We start from the raw sequence: 17472 nt of genomic DNA on the forward strand, positions 1-17472 counted from the left end.
GTTCCACTTCAGTTCTTCCAGAGGAAATGTTTCTCAGATTCTTATAATTGTGCATATTGATTTTCAATGTTTTCATGACTTTTTTTCCCCCATTTTCCTTATTTCATGAAAAATTTCCTAGAAAGATAAGACATATTTAATTAAAACATACTAGTTCAGGAGTGATGTCAGCAAAGTAACAGAGTTGTTTGTCAATGAGGGTTTTTTTCTCCCCATTTTTCTAATTTCATGAAAAATTTCCTAGAAAGGTAAGACATATTTAATCAAAACATCCTAGTCCAGAAGTGATGACAGCAAGGTAACAGAGTCCTCACTGTTGCTTGCCAATGAGAAGCCTTTAACTCACAGAGACCTTACGTAGAATGAAACGTCCTGTCCTGTGTCTTCTCCAGGATTCTTGATATATTTGAGTCCATTGTTGTGGCTATTGTGTCAACGTATCTCCCTGAGGGTTTCCCTCATTTTTGCTGACCATCTACCAAACACTGTGTTCTTTTCTAGGAACTGGTCTTTTGTGATGATATGTTCAAGGAAAGCAAGATGAAGTTTTGCTATTCTCCCCTCTAAGGAGCATTTCAGTTGTATTTCTTCTAAGAGTGATTTGTTCATTCTTCTGGCACTCTATGCTGTATTCAATTTATTTTTTTCCAACATCACAATTCAAATGCATAAATTCTTCTTCAGTTTTCTTTTTTCATTGTCTAGCTTTTGCATACATCTGATGCAATTGAAAATGCCATGGCTTGGGTCAGGTGCACTTTAATCATCAAAGTGACATCTTTGGTTTTTAGAATTTAAAGAGATCTTTTGCCACAAACTCAACCAATACAAGTCATATATCTGATAAGGGCCTTGTTGTCCTTGTTGTTGCTAGCTGCCATCAGTGGACCTCCAAATCATGATGACCTCATGAAGAGTGGAAGAAATGCTGCCTGGTCTTGGTACCATCTCTGTGACTGGTTGTGGATTGGACTGTTGTGATACATAGGGATTTTATTGTCTGATTTTCAGAAGTAGATCACCAGGCCATTCCTCCTAGTCGACCTTATTTTCAAAGCTCCACTGGAACCTGTTTAGCATCTTAGCAACAGGCCAGCCTCCATTGACAGATCGATGGTGGCTGTGCTTGAGGTGCATGAGCCAGGAATCAAACCTAGGTCTCCCACAGGAAGGGTAGAATTTTACCTCTGAACCACCAAAGCCCCCATTGTTAAGGGTCTATTATCCAGGGTATATAAGCAAGCCCTGGTGGTACAGTGGTTAAATGTCCAGCTGCTAACCAAAGATCGGCAGTTCGAACTCACCAGCTGCTCCACGGGGGAACGATGTGGCAGTCTGCTTTAGTAAAGATTTACAGACTTGGAAACCGTGTGAGGCAGTTCTGTCTGTCCTATAAGGGTCACTGTGAGATGGAATTGACTCTGTGGCAGTGTTTTTATTTTAATCCAGCATACATAAATAACTTACAAATCAGCAACAAAAAGACAATCCAATTAAAAAAAAAAGGCTATAAAAGGTTTGAATCAATATTTTTCCAAAGAAGATATGCAAATGACCAAAAAGCACATAAATATATCTCAGCAATATTAGTCAAAAGGGAAATGCAAATCAAAACCACAATTAAGCGTCACTCATACCCACTAGGTTGGCTATAATTAAAAAGAAAATAACGATTGTTGGTGAAGGTGTGGAAAAATTATATAGCTGATAGGAATCCAAAATGTTTCAACTGCTGTGGAAAACAGTGTGGCAATTCCTCAAAAAGTTTAATATACCACAATCCCTCAATTCCACTCCTAGGTATATACCCAAAAGAATTGAAAACAGGTATTCAAGCAAGTACATGGACAGGCATGTTCTTTATAGCCCTACTCACAATAGTGAAAAAGTGGAAGTAGCCCAAATGCCCATAAACAGATGAATGAATAACAAATGTGAAGTATACACATAATGGAATATTATTCAGCTATTAAAAAAAAAAAAGAAGAACCAAATTCTAACACATGATGCAACATGGTTAAACCTCCAAAACATACTAAGTGAAAGAAACCATGCACAAAAAAGCAACTATTGCATGGTTTCTTTTCTGTGGATAGAATAGAAAAATCCACAAGGACAGGATGTAGTTTGGCAGTTGCCAGGGACCAGGGGTAGAGAGGAATGATGAGAAGCTCTTAAATGGTAAGAGCTTTTACTCTGAAGTGATAGAAATGCTTTGAAACTAGATAGTGGTAGTGATTGCACAGCATTGTGAACATACTAATACCACTGAATTGTTCAGTTTAATAGTTAATTTTAATTTATGTGACTTTTGCCTCAATAAATCATTAAATAAAATACATACTAGTCCATAACATTTTGAAATCCTTTTTCCTTTGCTAGTCTAGTAAATATGTAGTGTTTTATCAAGTTTTTTCAAAATTATTAGCATAATCATTTTTATAACTTTGTTATATATGTTTCTATATTTGGTTCATTTATGAGTGTATTTATATCCTTAATACTTATATTGTATATTTCTTAGTTCTCTCCTATATCCTATATCTTATTTTCTGTTATTTACGTATTGTAGAGTTTAAAACAAACAAACAAACAAAAACAAACCCATGGCCATCGAGTTGATTCCAAGTCATAGCGACCCTATAGGACAGAGTAGAATGCCCCCTAGGTTTTCCAAGAAGCGACTCGTGGATTCCAACTGCTGACCTTTTGGTTGACAGCCAAAATCTTAACCACTGGACCACCAGGGCTCCATTGGTGAGCTTAAGTGTTGTAAATCAAACTTACACAATTGTGTTAAATGAGAAAACTACACATACCCTTTCATGTAGCTATGTACCAAACTCTAAGATGTTACTTTACCAGATATAAAGTTGGAGGCCAAGTTGATTGATATACTCTGTCCCTAAACCAGTCCCCACTGTTTTGCAGGATACCATACAGTGACTCAAGACAAGATCCTTAACTTCTCTCATTATCTAATATATACTGTAAATATATCATGTAAATGAAAGCCACGGCATAAAATCTACACTGCTTAGAGGATTCTTTCCATCTCTATAAAGGCTCTATATAACATCTATATATATTTGCATAGAAAAATATGTGCTTCTGCCACATGACAATTTGGAATATGTAGAAATATGACCAAAGATCAGATGAGTTGTGGAATGACATCAAGGACATCATACATGAAGTAAGAGGTCATTGAAAAGACAGGAAAAAAAGAAAAGGCCAAGATCGATATCAGAGGAGACTATGAAACTTGCTCTTGAACGTTGAGCACCTAAAGCAAAAGGAAGAAATGATGAAGCAAAAGAACTGAACAGAAGATTTCAAAGAGGGCTTGAAAAGACAAAAGTAAAGCATTATAATGATATGTGCAAAGAGGCGAAGATAAAAAACCAAAAAGGAAGAACACATTCAGCACTTCTCAAGTTGAAAGAACTGAAGAAAAAATTCAAGCCTCAAGTTGCTGTAGTGAAGGATTCTATGGGGAAAATATTAAACGACACAAGAAGCATCAAGAGAAGATGGAAGGAATACACAGAGTCATTATACAACAAAGGATTAGTCAATGTTCAACCATTTCAAGAGGTGGCATATGATCAGGAACCAATGGTACTGAAGGAAGAAGTCCAAGCTGCACTGAAGGCATTGGTGAAAAATAAGGCTCCAGGAATAGACGGAATGTCAATTGAGATGTTTCAACAAATGGATGCATCACTGAAAGTGCTCACTCATCTATGCCAAGACATTTGGAAGACAGCTACCTGGCCAACAGACTGAAGAGATCCATATTTATGCCTATTCCCAAGAAAAGTGATCCAATCAAATGCAGAAATTATCTAACAATATCATTAATACCACAGGCAAGTAAAATTTTGCCGAAGATCATTCAAAGGCTGCTGCAGCAGTATGTTGACACGGAACTGCCAGACATTCAGGCTGGATTCAGAAGAGGACATGGAACCAGGGATATTATTGCTGATGTCAGGTGGATCCTGCCAGAAATCAGAAAACACTGGAAGGATGTTTACCTGTATTTTATTGACTACGCAAAGGCATTGGACTGTGTGGATCATAATAAATTATGGATAACATTGCGAAGAATGGGAATTCCAGAACATTTAATTGTGCTCTTGAGGAACCTGCATTTAGATCAAGAGGCAGTTGTTCAGACAGAACAGGGGGTACTGAGTGGTTTAAAGTCAGGAAAGGTGTGTGTCAGGTTGTATCCTTTAACCATACCTATTCAAACTGTGTGGTGAGCACATACTCCAAGAAGCTGGACTATATGAAGAAGAACAGACAACAGGATTGGAGGAAGAGACATTAACAACCTGTATTATGCAGATGACACAACCTTGCTTGCTGAAAGTGAAGAGGACTTGAAGCACTTACTAATGAAGATCAAAGACCACAGCCTTTGGTATGGATTGCACCTCAACATAAAGAAAGCAAAAATCCTCACAACTGGACCAATAAGCCACATCTTGATAAACAGAGAAAAGATTGAAATTGTCAAGGATTTCATTATACTTGGATCCACAATCAACAGCCATGGAAGCAGCAGTCAAGAAATCCAAACACACATTGTATTGGGCAAATGTGCTGCAAAGGACCTCTTTAAAGTGTTGAAAAGCAAGACTGTTATCTTGAAGACTAAGGTGCACCTGACTCAGGGCATGGTATTTTCAAACTCATCATATGCATGCAAAAGCTGGACAATGAATAGGGAAGACAGAAGAGCTGACTCCTTTGAATTGTGGTGTTGGTGAAGAATATTGAATATACTATGGACTGCCAAAGGAACGGACAAATCTGTCTTGGAAGAAGTACAACCAGAATGCTCCTTGGAAGTTAAGGATGGCGAGACTGCACCTTACATACTTTGGACGTGTTGTCAGGTGGGATCAGTCCCTGAAGAAGGACATTTTGCTTGGTAAAGTACAGGGTCAGCTGAAAAGAGGAAGACCCTCAATGAGATGGGTTGATACAGTGGCTGCAACATTGGGCTCAAACATAACAACGATTATAAGGATGGTGCCAGAGTGTGCAGTGTTTCCTTCTGTGGTACATAGTGTTGCTATGAGTCAGAACCGACTTGATGGCACCTAACAACAACAGCAACAGAAATATGTGGAATAAACGGAAACTAGGTAAGCATTATGTTCAAAACGTAGAATCTACGCCGAAAATAACAGCATAGCAGTTAGTTCAGTACCAAACTTATGACTCTTAATTGTCATCCTAGTGTGAGTTAATAATTAACATTTTTCTGTTTCTTAACCACCCTGCTTGCTGTGGCAGAGCAAACTCACAGTATATGCCAACCCAGACAATCTGTTCTGATAATGAAAATTTCCCTCAGATTTTGCTGGTAAGCGGTTTGTCAGACTTAATTTTCAATATTGTTATGGAAATTCATCTTTTTCTATCAGCATATGCATGGTAGTGGACATTTTATAGATACTTGCACCAGGGATCAAATATCAGAGGATATTTTAATCCTGAAGTCATACCTATTAAAAAAATAAAATGATTCAAATACAACAAAAGAAAACAAGACTATCTAGTTCAATGCAATTCAAGTTAGCATACAATCATATTTAGTTATTATTTTGTTACCAAATCCAAACAAAAGTCAGACAGTATATTAATACCAATTTTCTGGTCAGGTATATATTTGTAGTCATAAATATTCGTCAGCTAAAATAAATTGTTAGACACAGATACATACTATTTACTTTTCCATCTTAATTCTGGGAAAAGTTCTTTTTTGTTACTGACAAAGACCATTCCCATCTTGTTTTTCTACAGTGTTTCTTCTGGAAGACTCTTTTTCTAGTAATCACTGCTGTAGCTGTAGGATATAGCAACTTGACACAAGTCCTGACAAAAGCTGTTCTACTTAAAGTTGGACATCTAACTCAAAAAGACCAAACAAACACTTATTCCTAGGACACAGAAGTTACCGTTAATGACGTTAAAGACCTATCAAGGCAGGGGCTGAGGCTGCTATAGAGCTAGGAAAGAGGCATGTTGAAAGAGAGAGAAGTAATGGCGACAAGTCAGGTGGCCTGAAAGAAAGAGAGACTAAAAGTGACAGAAAAATAGCCTCGGTTGTGGAAGTCTTTCTAGTTCCTAGACCAATTAACTACATTCAAAAAAACAGATTTAACTTTGCCCTTGGATTTTCTGTGACGTTACTGTAACCATCCAACAAATACTTTCTACTTGTTTTTGGCTTGATTGAGTTTTAGTTCCTAGTAAAGGAAGAACCTTATAGAAAGGCAGTGACCTCCTTCCTTGTATTTCCATCATTATTAATTTTTGTGTGTTGATATGGATTGGATTGCATCTCCCAAAAAGATATGTTGAAGTCTTAACCCCTGTACCTGTGAATGTGATCTTGTTTGAGGAAAATACATTCTTCTTTATTTGAAGATATTATCAGTTAGATTATAACTGAGTCTGGTGGGTTTTAGCCCTAATCCTTTCTGAGTAATGTCTTGTAAGAGGGGATACAGACATGGAGAAAAAGTCACACAGAGGGGAGGCAGATGCTCTGTGATGACAGAGGCAGATGAATCTACAACCGTCAAAGGAGCACCAAGGATTGTAAACAGCCACTAGAATCTAGGAGAAAGGCATTAAACAGTTCCTTTCTCAAAGCCTTCACGAGAAATTGTTATGGCCAACAGCCTGGTTTTGACTTCTAGCCTCCAGAAGTGTAAGAAAATAAGATTCTATTCTTTAAAGCCACTTACTTTGTGGTAGTTTACTATGGCAGCCTTAGGAAATTGAGACATATGTTTATAACTTTAAAAAGTCTTATTCTGAATGATTTTTGTTAATGAATGTTGTTCTCACTCATCTCTTATAATCTACCAAGTTTGTGAAATTAGTGCTTTCTTTAAGCAGTGTTAGCTACATCAAGATATCTCTCCCATATACAAATGTTTTGCTAAAAAAAAAAAAAATCGACTATCGTTTTCTAAACAATAAGAATATAGAATGCATCCAATGAATGAAATCTTAAATGAAAAACTTAGTTGCAATAAAGAACCTGATCCATTACAAAATAGAAATTTATTTGCTTTAACATATTTTCACTTGAATATCTGCAGTACTATTGTAATCAGAATTATCAATTAGTTTTTAAAACTGAGGCTATGATATAGAAAAAAATCAATAAAATTCTGCTTAGTAACTATTTTTAAAAAGAGAAAACATTACAGAAAATAACAATCTTTGATAGTTATGAGGGAGGGAAGGGGTGGGGAGAGGAAATTACTAAATAAATAGTAGACAGTGGTAACTTTGGTGACAGAAAAGACAGCACACAATGTAGGACAAGTTAGCATAACTTGACCGAGACGAAGTCATAGAAGCTTCCTAGTTACAACCAAACACCTTGAGGGACCGAGTTACTGGGGTTGAGGACTGGGGAACATGGTCTTGGGGGATGTCTAGGTCAACTGGCATAACATAGTTCATAAAGAAAATGTTCTACATCTTACTTTAGTAACATCTAGGGTCATTTTTTTTTTTTTTTAGGGTCTTAAAACTTCCAAGAGCCCATCTAAGACACATCTGTTGGTCACATCTCGTCTGGAACAAAGGAGAATGAAGAAAACCAAAGACACAAGGAAAAGATTAGCCCAAAGGACAAATGGACAACATGAAATAAAGCCTCTATCAGTCTGAGACCAGAAGAACTAAATAGTGCCTGGCTACCAACACCAACCGCTATGACAATGATCTCAATAGAGGGTCTCGGACAAAGCTGGAGAAAAATGTAGAACAAAATTCAAATTCACACACACACACACAAAAAGGCCAGACTTACTGGTCTGACAGAGACAGGAGGACTCCCTCAGTCTATGACCCCCAGAAAACTTGCTAACTCAGAATTGAAGCCACTCCTAAAGTTCACCTTTCAGTCAAAGATTAGACAGGCCTGTAAAACAAACAATAACATGTGTGAGGAACTAGTGTCTTAGTTCAATTAAGTATATGAAACCAAATGGGCAACAGTTGCTTAAAAGCAAAGATGAGAGGGCAGGAAGGGACAGAAAAATTAGATGAAAGGACAGAGAGAACCCAGGGTGAGAAGGGAAAGGGGGAGAATACTAACACATTATGGGGATCATAACTAATGTTACCAAAAAAATTGTGTATAAATTTTTGAATGAAAAGCTAATTTGTGCTATAATCTTTAACCTAAAACAATAAAATAAAAAGAGTATAATAACCAACATATATATAAAACTTCAACAAATTAACAACAAAAAGACAAATAATCATAAAATGAGCAAAGAACTTAAACAGACATTTCACAGAAGAGGACATTCAAATGGCCACCAAACATTTGAAAAGATGCTGAGTATCATTAGCCTTCAGAGAGCTGAAAATCGAAACCACGATGAGATACAATTTCATTCCCACTAGGATGGCTAAGATTAAAAAAAAAAAAACAAAAAAGAGAGGGAGAAAAGAAAACAACAATTGTTGGTAAGGACGTGGGGAAATTGGAACCCTTATCCATTGCTAGTGGGAATGCAAAATGGTAAAGCTGTTGTGGAAAACAGTGTGGCAGTTCCTCAAAAAGCTAAAAATAAAACTGCCATGTGACTCAGCAATTCCACTCCTAGGTATATACCCTAACGACTTGAAAGCAAAAACTTAAACAGAGACTTGTACACCAATGTTCATTGCAGCACTATTCACAATTACCAAAGGGCGGAAACAACCAAAATGCCCATCAACAGATGAATGGATCAACAAAATATGGTGTATATATATATATACAGTGGGATACTACTCAGCCAGTAGGAGAAATGAAGTCTTGATACATGCTACTCTATGGATGGAGCTGGAGGACATTATGCTGAGTGAAATATGGCAATCACGAAAGGACAAATATTGTATAACCTCACTTATATAAAAAGACTAGAAAAGGAAAAGGTATAAAGAACAGAGTTCATTAGTGGTTACCATGGGTGGGAGGGAGGGGGTCAAGGGTTAATTGTGATAGAAAAATCACATTGGTTAAGGGTAAGATTACACAGCCGATTATTGTAATTGCTGTCAATAAGCTGTACACCTATAAAAAGCTGAACTGGCAAGAGTTGTGTAATAGGTGCATTTACAATGATGACAAAAAAAAAAAAAAGAGTAGTTGCTGAGGCTGCTTGTGAACAACCAAAAATTAGGATTTGTTTCCTTGGTTTGGAGGTTTAAAGTCATGGTTTCATGGGACATCCCAGTTAATTGGCCCAATAATATGTTTAGTGCTTCTGCTCAAACTTCTAGTTCATTGGGTAGTGTGGGGTCTTAAAAGCTAGCAAGCAGCCATCCGAGACACAACAATTGTTCTCTATTCACCTGGAGCAAGAGAAGAAGAAGGGCAGTCAGGAATAGGAGGAGGATATAGAATTGTGTGGTTAATTGCCTCCATGAACTACTGCGTCCATTGCCATGAGACCAAAAGAACTGGATAGTGTCCACCTACCATTACTGAACATTTTGATTGAAGATTCTATATACGAATCCTGATCAAAAGGGGAAAAATACAGAATGAAATTTCAAATTCTCATAGACTCCAAGGTTCTGTAGCCATGAAGGTTGGATGAACCCCTGAAACAATTGCCCTGAGATAATCTTTAAAACCTTTAACCAGAAATGTCCCCTGATGTCTTCTTAAAACCAAAAAATAGTTTAGCTTAACTAGTAAAAAAAAGTCTTGAATATTATGCTCTTTTAAGATTTATCTCTATGGAATCAAATTGACAACAGCAACTCAAAAGATTAGATAGGAACCTTAGGGGGTGGTGAATTCATGTCAATGGGAGAGGAACAACTCAGAAAAGGAGGATCAGAATGCTTGTACAACTGGGAGAATGCAATTAATGTCACTAAATGGTACATGTAGAACCGGTTGAATTAGTGTATGCTTTGCTATGTATAGAGTTATGTTTTGCTATGTATATCCTCAAAAAAAATAAGTAAAATTGAAAAAAAGAAAAAAACACTTCATTTTGGCTTGTGATTCATCACTCAGTACATGTAAATCAAAATATTCTTTCAAATTTGTATGCATAGTTGTTTTGTCATTACCATAAAATCAGAAAAAAATGCATCTACAGCATTTTAAAACTATTGAAATGTCAAAAATCTTTGCAATGGAAAAGATAATTATGTATTCTTGCTATGTGATACTAACAAAGTATCTGTTTAGAATTACAAGGAAAGAACATATAAGCATAAGTATCAAATCGCTCAGTTCTTATAAATCTATTGCATTTTCTCACACATCAAATCAGTGTGTTTCTTCTTTCTCATCTACTTAATTTATGGTAATCTGTACCGCTGGTAGGCTTTCTGAATACCTTTGCATATTAAATGTATTTGGATAATATGAGAGCAAAGTTTTTTTTTTTTATCATTAAAATAGGGCATTTTTTTCTTTAATAACAATAATAAGGCATTTTTCTGGTAAATAAAGTTTAATACATTTCTTAAGAGAAGATATCATCTTTCAAGATGGAAAAAAATATTCAACATGAAAAAAAAAATAGTGAAAAACGTTACCACCTGATTTCTCATCACCCAGCTAAGGTAGTTGATGGCTTATATGGCAGAGTGGGCACCATGTTCTCATTGCCCATCTGTGCTCTTCTTTGATACTTAGTCCAGAAACTATATCCATTTCCAAAGGCTATAGCCCTCTTGCAGAAAAACAAACCAATAAAAACAGGAACAGACACTTGGCATGCCCTAATTGTGGTGTTGCACTGGATATTTCATTTTTAGGGCTGTACAGATTGTCCTCTTTGTTTCCAGTACCTCAGCTTACTTCCTCCTCAGTCAAATGCCAAATTCACAGTTTGGTGTTCTCCAGTTGGAATATAGATTGTGACCAACAAGAACGGATACACTAGAACTTTCTTCCTGGAAACCTAAAATAGTGCCACCAAGGGAAGATCTGATTTGGCTACATGGGTGAAAGATAGGTAGACAGAGAGACATGTAGATAGATAGAAATTGAGATAGTTGTAGACATAACTAAAATCACTAGGATTTTTTACTAGATAGTTTAGAGAATAAACATATGGCAACCAACTCAAGAGGTCTTCACTTAGGTCTTCCCTTGTAAATATTGATCCCCTTTAGACCCAAACTACTGCACTTCCATTATTTCCAATGACAATTGGCTCTAAGTGTCTAAGTCCTCCTGATGATCACAACACTAATACAAAACCACAGAAGGATTCCTACTGCTAGATATCATATTCCAATAAATGGGTAATTAATAGGGACCCACAGCGTACTACACGTGATGGCAGGCATTGCTGAAAACACAAGAATGTATGATTCGGTCACTAATACTAAGCAATAATAATGCCATTGTCAAAACAGAGAGAAAAAAATATACATTCTGAGTAGTCAGAAAGAACTTGTTTTTCCCCGCCCATGTAATAAGACTAAAGAGCTACGCAAAGACTATATTTACACAAAGGCTTCAGCCTCATTTTATTTCCATGAAATCTTTTAACAAATATGAAGCACAATGGGTTGCTAAGGAAAAATAAGTTATAATGATTTTGATAATTTTAATGAGTAAAGAAGGAGAACTTTATTTCAAATTAAAATTTAGTAAAAAAGGATAAAAGAGTTCAAATCTTTTTTTGTAGAGACAATTTTTTCATTGTTTTAATTTTGAGACAACAACAATTTTGTGTTTAGTTTTGACTATTAATAAAAATCTTGCCTTTTTCATTTTTGGAAGGAAGTTAATTTGTAAGAACAATCTACTGTATGTATAGTGGATACTACTGATCAAATATATAATTTAGTCCTCAGCATTTTCTTATAGCTTTGCCCATTTAACATCTTGCTGCTACCAAACCCAGGGGAACAGCAAGAGTCTTGCATTGGAGATATGGGCGGAAGCTGGGACGGACAGAGATAAAAGCAGTCTGAATCTACTAGTCAAAAAAATGAGTTTTTTTGAGAGAAATCCAAAAATCACTCTTACGTTACTCTCAAGAAAGTCTGCACTTCTTGCCTTCTGCACAAAGGAAAGAGAACAGCTGTTATCCAGAAATCATAACCAACCAAGAAGGAAGGTTGCATTTAATCACGAGGCAGGTAACGTTTTATCCTTGCTCCCTTATCTGAGCCCCAAAAACTAGAAGATAAAGGGAGGGTGTTGGGGGGGGGAGCTTTCCCAGATACAGCTAACACATCCTCTCCTCAAACTGAGGAAAAAAGAGACGGAATCAAATAACAGACTATGCCCCTTCAATTTCCAGTGCTATGAAGAGAGGATCATATTTAAATTGCATATGAAATTAGAGTTTAGAACTACAATCAACTGAGGTGCTTCAAAATAACCAAAGTCACCTGAAAAATTACGGCATTTTCCAAAAATATTGATAAACTTTTCTAACTAAGTTTCAAAGCAAAAATTCTCATGCCAGAGTGGAGAAAAATAAAAACGTTTTTGTCTATTAACTTCAAAGTTTCAAACTGTTCAATAAAATTGTTATAAAATTATTCAAAAAGAAATTCAGTGAATGATTTTGTTATGTCTCTTCAAATATTTGAGATGATTTAGGCACTTATTTTTGAACCAGGTTTTAAAAATATTCTTTCTGTATAAATTATTTATAAAGGTGCCACTCAGACTGCTATTACAAAGAGCATCCAATTAGAATTTGGAAAATCAGTGTTCTAACGGTAGCTTTGTCACTAAGTAGCTATCTAATCTTTGTCACATAAAATCTCCTTTAGTCTCAGTTTCCGTATCTTAAAAAATAAGGAAATTTAGGAATTTTCATTGCATTGGGCAAATCTGCTGCAAAAGACCTCTTTCAAGTGTTAAAAAGCAAAGATGTCACTTTTGAGGACTAAGGTGGCCCTGACCTAACTTATGGTGTTTTCAACTGCCTCATATGCATATGAAAGCTGGACAGTGAACGAGGAAGACTGAAGAATTGATGCCTTTGAATTAAGGTGTTGGCAGAGAATATTAAATATACCACGGACTGCCAGAAGAATGAACAAATCTGTCTTGGAAGAAGTACAGTCAAAATTCTCCTTGGAAATGAGGATGGCAAGGCTTGTCTCATGTACTTTGAACATGCTATTAAGAAGGGACCAGTCTCTGGAGAAGGACATCATGCTTATTAAAGTAGAGGGTCAACAAAAAAAGAAGACCCTCAAGGAGATGGATTGACAGAGTGGCTGCAACTACAGGCTGAAGCCTGAACAGCAATCGTGAGGATGGCACAGGATCAGGCAGTGTTTTGTTTTGTTGTACATAGGGGCACTATGAGTTGGAACTGACTTGAGAACACCTACAAACAACAACATTTTAAAGTTCAAAATATTTCTTTATCTAATGGATATGGAATGGATGTTGGAGGAGTAAAAAAAAGTTTTCAAATCAAGGTTCTGGAGAGAGGAGAACACACAGAGGAGGAGCACCAGAAATCTGCCTAGAAGTTTCCTTAGTGTTGGTCCAAACACTCAGCTGGGCATGTCCAGGATAAGACACAGTGATGCTACTTGTAGGTTCTGGACCAAAGGAACGTTCTGAACATCACACAGTCCTTGGAATCATGAGAATTTTAACTATCCAGGCTTGGCAGATCTTACTGAAATTCCCAGTTATTCATTAAAAAAAGAGAGACTACAAAAAGTCTGTGCCTTTTAAGTAATACTAATCTTGCTCAAGAATCAGAACTACTCTACAAATATCTATCAAACACAAAACAAAACTTAGACAACTTCATGTTGAGCAGCCAATAAACTAACTGCCTTGCAGAATAAAACACAGCACTCTTCTAAGGAAGACAACATATGGTAACCCAGTCTCTCAACAATGCAGGATTTATAATGCCCAACATAAAGTTGCACGCACACACACACTCACACACTTACACACACATGTACAAAAAACTTGCATTCAATAAAGGAGGAAAACATAATGCATAAAAGAAAAGAAAAACAGTAAAGAAGATATCTAAACTCTGGATTCAGCTAATGAATTCTTAAAAGAACTGTTACAAATATAACCAATAATCTAAAGTAAAGATGATTATGGCTAAACAAATGCAGAAGCTCGATCTGAAAATGGAAAGTATAAAAAAAGAACCAAAGAAAAACTATAGAACTAAAAATGGTACAGTATTATTAATTGTAAAAAATTAATTGCACAGACTTAACAGATTGGGTGTTTCAGAAGAAAAGACTGGTGAACTAGAAGGCCGGCTAGTAGAAAACAGCCAAGCTGATGTATTTGGGAGGGGAGGGAGTTGGGGAAGGGGGAATGAATACAGAGAAAAATGAACCAAGCCTCAGTGCCTGACAGTATAATAAAAAGTAGTCATTCATATCTGCAAAGAGCATCTCAGTAAGAAAGGAGACAGGAAAGAGATAATGGAGTTATTACATTGTTTTAACAGATTTGGATAAAGCCAGGAATTAAGTAGCTGCTTAATTGCTGTTATTTCTTGTAAATCAACATTTCTTGTAAATCAACATCAGCTAACACAAACCAAAAGCCAAACCCATTGCCGCTGAGTTGATTCCAACTCATAGTGACCTTACAGGAGAGTTTAGAACTAATTCCATAGGGTTTCCAAGGCTGTAAATCCTTAAGGAAGCTGACTGCCACATCTTTCTCCTACAGAGCAGCTTGTAGGTTCGAATTGCCAACCTTTTGGTTAGCAGCCAAGCGCTTAACCACTGAGCCACCAGAGATCCTGCAGCTAACATATAAAGCCTGTTGCCATCGAGGTGATTCCAATCATGGCAACCCTATAGAACAGAGTTGAACTGCCCCATAGACTTTCCAAGGAGCACCTGGTGGATTTAAACTGCCAACTTTGGTTAGCATCAGTAGCTCTTAACCACTACACCACCCGGGTTTCAACACAAAAGAAAAAAAAAAAAAAAACCAACATAGGCCTCGAATATTCTATCCTTTTCCTGTGAAAGTTATTTCACTTTATGGTTTGGAGAAATGATTTCTCTATGTTTATATTAATTTAATGATGTTTTATTTTATTACAATCTGATAATATTTGCATGAAAATAAACTACAGAAATATATCTAAGAAATGACAAGAAGTGCATATAAGGCATTCTGTATAATTCATGTTAGTAGTTCAATATAATCTATATAGAGAAATTATGTATACTTTCATTTCTATAACTATATAAATATCTACAGCTACAGATATACATCTACATATCTACCTATATATTCTATATAATTTATAAGCACGTATAATGCACTCTAGGATGATATAATTAAGGCTTTTTCATATCTCAAATTTAAAATACTTTTAGGTAATTTGTAATCAAACATTTAAAGGAAGAAATGTCATAAGTTCAAAAAAATCCTCATTATCTGTGCTGATCTTACAGTCGGCCACACTGAAGTTTGTTATAGTTTGTTGGCAATCTTAACCTAATACTCTCGATAGTATTTGCACTAATTTCACTCCTAGCCCTGGGACTAGCATATGAATGAATCCAAAAAGGACTTGAATAGCTGAATATGGTTATTAGTTTAGAGAAAAATAAATGTGACTCATTAGGCTATAAATTAATCATAATTATCAATTGTGCCTTTTATCTATATAAATATTCTACTAGCTTTCACTATTTCCCTTACTGCTATACTTATATATCCTTACAGTATTAGTCAGAGTTCATTTGTTGTTTTCTCAATTCATCCTGATTGCTTGAGTTACAATGCAATGTTTTGTATTATACCAGTACTAGTAATATACAAGAAATGTGACCTTACTCAAATTATTTAACCTCTAAACCTCAATTTCCTTCTTTCATAAAATAAGGAGATTATTGTTAGTTGCTGTTGAGTTGATCCCTACTTATAGTGACCCCCTGTGTACAGAGTGCAACTGCTCCATATGGTTTTCAGGGCTGTGAGCTTTTGGAAGCAGATCTCCAGGCCTGTCTTCCAACGTATCTTTCGAACCACAAACCTTTCAGCTAGTAATTGAGCACTTGACAATTTGCACCACCCAGGGTCTCCTTAGAAAACAGGAATAATTGCATGTAACTGATAGGAGTATAGGGAGGATTACATAAAGAAATCTGGGTAAACTGCTTAGCACATTTGCCACAAACTAGGTACAATATATATTAGCTATTATTTCATTGTTAACTGAATTACTTTTACAAAATTCTGATTTTTCTAAAATACTTTAAAAGTCATCCCTTCCAACTCTTTAGCAATGACTTAGATGTTTACTAATCTTAGCCTCCTCTAAAGCCCTTGAAGATAATATATGGACACTTGAAACACCAATAAATAATTTGTTTTAAATTCAAGCACCTTTAGTCAAAGTTTAAATGGTGTCTAGGGAAACAAAACAAACAAACGAACAAAAAAAAACTTTCCACTTTTGCTTCAAACATTTCCTTGCATATATGCCTCACAAAAGTCCACAGTATTATGGTTACAAGGTTAGTTAATTCTTGTTATCTCTATTTATAATACAATGATTATTTTTAACTATACTGCTTGACTTTTGCTATCATATATGCACAATTCATTTTGCCTAGCTGAGCAATATTAATTCCTGAAAGTCAAGAATTCCCAAGCTACAGTGCTATCTAGCCTGGTCTCTGAAACCAGCATTATTGTCAAGAATTTCCCATTTCTCTCAGCTTAAACCAAATCTGATAGTCTTCTTAATAAGATTACTGAATGTAGAGATTTATAGATAACTCCAGAGTGAATTTGAGGAAACATTTGTAAGGGAGAGCCGTTATGAGCTTGGAGGGCAAGGACCCTACTTGTTTTGTTCACTGCTATGTTCTCCAAGACTCACAGAAGACTTTGAAATTATGAAAGCTCAGTCAATAATAATTGTAAAAAGAATTTTGCAAAATTACCCATTGTATGACTACCTGTTCCTGACTTTTTTTCTTTCCCAGAACCTGTCTTTGTTCATGGTTGACACACACAAATCTTATTGTAGCTAATGTTAGGTGCCCTTGAGTTAATTCAAACTCATAGTGACTCCATGTGACACAGCAGAACTGCCCCATATGGTTTTTTAGAGTGTAATCTTTATGGGAGCAGGTAGCCCTGTCTTTCTTTCACAGAGCTGCTGGGTGGGTTCTAACCACCAATCTTTCACTTAGCAGTCAAGCACTTAATCAAAATGAGACACTGTATGCATTTTTTACCACCTTTGGTAAATATGACTCTTCCATATTGTAGGAGTTCAGGTGAGGAATCGAGCTCATCAAAGTGAAATCTATTAATGAATTTATATTTTAAGTTTTGTCCCTTGCCACCACATATGAAACATATTTCCTAAGCCAAACACAGATAAGCATTGGTTACAGAAAACTATTAAAATGGGCACTGCATAGTCTAAAAGAAAGGTGGAAGCCATTTTGTTTGGGGAAATA

This window comes from Elephas maximus, chromosome 14, assembly GCF_024166365.1.
Source record: "Elephas maximus indicus isolate mEleMax1 chromosome 14, mEleMax1 primary haplotype, whole genome shotgun sequence".
In the NCBI taxonomy this organism is placed as follows: domain Eukaryota; kingdom Metazoa; phylum Chordata; class Mammalia; order Proboscidea; family Elephantidae; genus Elephas; species Elephas maximus.